Below are 6,000 nucleotides of genomic sequence, written 5' to 3'. Positions count from 1 at the left end.
GAGGAGAGGAGAGGAGAGGAGAGGAGAGGAGAGGGGGGAGGGAGGAGGATAGGGATGGGAGAAGGTGGGTAGAGGGGAGGAGGGGGAAGGGGAGGCGAGGAGAGGATCAAGAATCTAAAAGCTACCTTGTCTCCAAGTACATAACACTAGAAATACAGTAAAGCAAAGCAATGTTAGCCCTGCCAAGTTGAGAATCTAGCAGCAATTTTCTTCACCAAAAGAGTGGTCTACCATCTGCTTAAGAAGATGACTAGAACAGCTCTGAAGCATTGTCAAACTTAAATCCTGCTCTAACGCCTGGGCCAAAGGCAGCAGTCATATTGCTCTGAGTTCTATGCTAAGGTTCATTGCATTTCTTCAGTTATTGACATCTTTCAGATAAGAGCTCCTGAGGCTTGCACTCATGAGTCTCTGTAGTTCTAGGGATTGAACACTGGCCCCTGTTTATTTGCTCCTTTGGTAACATGTTCAGCTTTGTGTTGGCTTTTTTTGAAATGTTTGTCCAAGTGGATGATGGTCAATCTCATGTGCAACCTCGTTCCAGAAGAGGAAAACCTAAGAATCTGTAGTCTGAATCAGGAAAGGTGTACTTGCCTGTGTCAGTGGCTTGTCTAATCCAACAAGAACCTGCTTTTAACTTCTTTATTGATTCTTTGTGAATGTCACATCATACACCCCAATCCCACTCATCTCCCTGTCCCTCTACATCTGCCTTCCACCCTTGTGACATGCCCCCAAACAAAACTAAATAAAAATCTTGCAGAGAAAACTGCAGACAGAGTTCTGGAGCTTTTAAAAGTGGGCCAATCCTTAGATCATCAGTTACTCTGGTTCTCAGGCCTTTGGAGCCTGACTGAGTCACACCACCACCTTCCCCAGTTCACCAGCTTGCAGATGGCACAATATGGGATACCTCAGCCTCCACAGTCATGAGCCCATTTCATCCTTAACCTCCCTTCATATAAGCCACACACAGCCTGCAGTATTTTGTGAAGCTCTGGGCTTCACAGCCATGGTCCTATTTCTAACATCCTATTGCAGACCATCAGGACTTGCCCTTGTTTTGCTGGGCAGTGGCAGTGAGCTACAGCTCCCAAGCAGCAGAGTGGAAGGACAGAAAATAACTGACTCTCTACTTGATGTTAACTGCAGTGAGCTGGTGTACTCAGTGGGTAAGGTGTAAATCATGCATTTCTTGTTTCCAGTGTTTTTCAATTTGTTAGGAATTCATCAGACTGCAGCTCTATTCTCAACACAGGGGAATTTCGTTTAATTATGCATCTATCTCCATGTGTTCTGTGCCATTTTTTTTCTCTTCTAATCAACCAATTTCCCTGCTTCCATATAATCTTTATGATTATAAATTTTAAACAATTTTAATGTTATGTTGGATCAAACCCCTAAGTTGCAAAAAATAAAATTTGGATTCATTTAAGACCTTTAAACACTTCCCTATTGCTCTTCATTACACTGCACTAAAATCTCCATGTGGGTTTTCTTTTTCTTTAAGACTATCTCTTTAAAGAAAATTGCACACTTGAAATTGCTGAACCACGTAGAGAGAGGCTGGTAGTGCATCTTTAACAGTAGCACTTGGCTGGGTATAAAACCATTGTGTCAACATGCAGGTCTGCTAGATAACAATAGTGAAAAAACTCATCAAATATTTTTGCAATATTGAGTTTTATCACTCAGAAATGCATTGGTAATTGATTTTTAACATACTTTAAAATTTGCTTAAATTTTAGATCTTTAGTTACTATGTATGGCAGAAATTTTCTTGTATTGTCTAAACTTTTACGTAAGGATGAACTCCAAATTAATGAGTCAAGCAGTCTGCTTCCCTTACATATTTTTCCTTTACGTTTTTGAGGCAGAGGCTAACTCTGTAGCCCAGGATGGCCCATGAATTGACAACAATCATCTTGCCTTAGCCTCTTGAGTAGCATGTGTGCACCACCACAGTCAACTTTTTCTTATTTGTACTTTATAAAATTATTTTTAGGTTCATTATTGAATGGTATAAATTACACTTGCACTGATGTGCAATATTACCACTAGGCTTCCCATCATCCTTAGCTGAAACTCCTTATTGACTATTAATCCATAACTCATCCCATCTCCTAACCTCAGCCTAGGGCATCAATCACTACACCACTTGTGTCATTGTAGCTTCCCCTACTTTGGCACAAAGAGTCACACAATCTTTGTTCTTATGTGAATGGTTTACTCAACTTTGTTCTATGCCTTGAAGTTCATTCATGTTGTCTCTTGTGCAAGAATTTCCTCTTTAAGGCTAAAATTATTCTCTTTTGTGGACATACCACATTTTATTTATCCATTCATTTGATAATAACTCATTGGTTTGTTTGGGTTTCTTTTTAATTTATAATAGCTTTTAGTTTTAAGACTAATCACATCATCTCCTCCTCTTCCTTTTCCTCCGTCCAGTCCTACCCATACATCACCTTGCCTTGCCCTCTCTCAAATTCATGGCTTCTTTTTCTTTGTTGTTACATATATACTTATATACTTTGTTGTTACATATATACTTACATGTGTACACATCACCATGGCTGCCTAAACAAGACCTGAACGACATCGTCATCAGTGGACATGGGTGTGCTAATGTAAACAGTAAAGCTCACAGTACTTCAACACTAGACAAGGATCTATGGACAACTGGGGAACACTGAAAGCAGGAGAAATGGTCTTCCCCAAGGAAGAACAGGACCCACATTGTCCAATAGCAATTGGTCATCTCTGGAGTTAGGGGATTTTTTTACCACGCTGTAAATAAATTCAAGAAATGGAAACACTGAGGATATTTTACACCTTTCCTGAAGAATGTCGTTCTAAGATAGGAGGGACTGAACGGTTAGGACAACAAAAGTAGTTAATGCCAACCACCCACTTACTAAAGAGTTCTGGTTGGGTTTCAAAGTGATTGTGGCAGCTAAGTTGAAAGGACATGGGAAAAAATAGAGAGCCATCTGCCAGGGAGAACTTTTTTTGTTTTGCTCTTCTACTTTCTTTGGGTGAGTGGTTTAGGGGATTAATGCAACCATCTGAACATGCTGTTTTGCACCAAGATGCTTAGTCTTTTCTTGTCCTTGACCCAGATAATGAAAGATATGATTTCCAAATTCAGTCAAAGCTGAGGAGGGAGGAGAGTGGAGACTGCTATCGCAGTCGTAGAACAGACCTTTACTTTACAACCCCCACTCCCATTCATGGGACCTCAAAAGCATCATCGTATGGGAAGGGACCTTGATATGTCATTTGCCACCTCAGCCTACACATTCTGAAGCAAAGCTCAAAGCAGGTTGATAGCAAGGGGTCTTCTTTATTTGTCAATGTGTTTGTAATGATCATGGAAATGCTGTAAAGATTGAGTGACTCTGTATATTATAACAATTGTATCACTTGTTCTCACAGGGTTTCCTAAATGATGGCACTTCCTGACAGGGCATCAGTTGACCTGTGTGATGTCCCCACCTCAGTCTGTGTTTGTAGCCCACATCATGCTCCTGTGATTCAGTTGATTAGAGTACTTATGAATAATCTCTCCAGGTTAGCCCACAATGAATTCAAGCAGCACACATCCAAAATGGAAGCCATCTTTCATTCTAATATTTCTGCAGCTCTTCTTCTTCCCATGTGTACCAAATCATGCCTCTCATAAGCCAGAAGCCAGACAGTCTTCAGTGACCCCGCTCTGTGCCCTTGATTAGTCACTGAGTACCTCCATGCCATAGCAATAATCAAAAGTTCTTATATCTATGTCCTACCCACCCCCATCCTTAAAGTGGCACCTTTCTGCAGCCTCTTCTCCTGACTTTCAGTGTTGATCACCATCCATCACCTTGTACATCCATCACATACATCCCATGCACCTCTTCACCTCTGCATACATTTGGTCACACAAAAAGTGATTACTACTGTCACCACTGCTAAGTCAGTCCATAGTTCTTTAAAACTGGGCAGAGTGGATAGGGCTCTTCATGAACTTCTCTGACCTGCTTCTTTCTGTGGCTTCACTATTTCTCTAGCCGTGAACTTGATGAATTTCCTTCTGTTTCATTGACTTAGGTAACACCTTTGAGCTTCTGCAACCTTATAAGGGACAGCCCCTGTACCGGGGATTTACCTTCTCTGCTATACCAACCTCCATCATTAATTTTAGTTCTGGTTACTTTCCCTGAACTTTTCCCTGGCCTCTATTCTTTACCCCTCACACTTCCCTTTCTTACTCTCAGAGCATCACTATCATATGCTTCTAAGCTACTCCCATCTCCCATGTAAAGTATAAACACTCTGAGACAGACTCTGTTGCATCACCACCAGTGTTCAGTACAGAGGTTGGCTTAAGGAATATTTCATGGTGGGGGAATGAATCCAGACACATGTCGCCCATATGGTATCTCCTTCTGAGGTTGGATATTTGGTTAGGAGGGTCATTAAATGGGGATATAACACTATGACAAGTTCATTGGATCTCCCACAATTCCCTGCCTTTCTAGATTCCAAAGGTACAGAGGCCAAATCACAACCCACACACAGAGCCCAGGCCTGGAGGCTGTGGAGAGCATCTGAAAATGGGACTACCAGAAGTAGAAAAGGGAGCCCATGTCAAAAAGAGTATATAAAATGCTGCAGCAAGGAACACTCAAAGGGCTCCGTGGGTGTCAAGAAGACTGGCCCAACCTGTCTACATCATGAGAGGAGCAGGAACAGTGGTTAGTCATGATCAATAAAGAGAATAAAGACACCTTGTCATGCTCTCAACCTGTCCCAGGGTTGAAGCACAAGGGATAGTGATGAAGTCTAAGCCTGCAGTGGGGAAGGGTTCATGTGAAAAGAATTACATCTCAGAATATCTGAAATAAGATTTTTGATAGACATAACTAAAATATTATGGAATCATATTCAGATGTTGTTAATGGTCAATATGGCAAAGTGGATATTCTTGGATAAAAGTATGTATGTTGATAGTTTGATAATTTGAGACTCTTCAACAAAATGTAATAAAAAGGTAGAGAAGAGAAGGAATAGAAAGGAGAGGGTGGGGATGGAAGGGAAGGCAAGTGAGAAAGAAGAAAAGAAAATGGGAAAAGGAAGGAAAGGGAGAGGGGATAGGGAAGGGAATGGTGAAAGGGTAAAGGAAAAGGGGGAGCAGAGAGAAGGGGAGGGAAGGAAAGGGGAGGGAAGGGGAGAGGAGGGGAAAAGGAAAAGGGAGAGAAGGGAAGGAGAGGGGGAAGGGAAGGGGACCGGCCATATGCAGAGGATTCCTTCATATATGATACAAAGCTTACACCAGAGGGTGTAAGGTAAAATTATATTAGTGTGTCTTACATTTTAGTATATAACATTTCACCCATCATATAATTGTATTTTCTAAGTAGTCATATAAATTTCTCAATACAAGTTCATCTAATGGCCCTGACTGGCTTGATCTTCTACAGGTCTCATGCAGGCAGCCATGTGTACTGTGGATTCACAGGTACAGCAGTCCTGAACATCCAGAAGACATGTTGGTGAAGATGTGGGAAAAAGGAGAATCATCGTGAATTGTTAGTAAAACTGCAAACTGGTGCAGCCACCTTAGAAAACAGTATGGCTGTTCCTCACAAAACAAGAAAAAGATCTACCACATGGCACAGTTACACCACTCCTGGGCATACCCAAAGGACTCCATTTACTACTACAGATACACATGTGCATCCATGTTCACTCATTTTCTATTCATAATAACTAGAATGTGCAATCAGCCTAGATGCCCACCAACTGATGCATGAAATATATATGTGCAATGAAATTTTATTTAGCTGTGTGGAAAACTAAAAATTTCAGGTATGAAGACAGAAAATAATCTGTGCAATGTCACACAGGCCCAGAATAGTAGCGATTGTATATTCCCACTCACATGAACACTATCATCGAGGATTTAGGAGTGTATGTTTAGCTTGGAGTACATATAGAACTCGGGAAAGTATAAAG

Source organism: Mus caroli, chromosome 12, assembly GCF_900094665.2.
Source record: "Mus caroli chromosome 12, CAROLI_EIJ_v1.1, whole genome shotgun sequence".
Lineage (NCBI taxonomy): Eukaryota > Metazoa > Chordata > Mammalia > Rodentia > Muridae > Mus > Mus caroli.
This window is presented reverse-complemented; position numbering follows the sequence as displayed.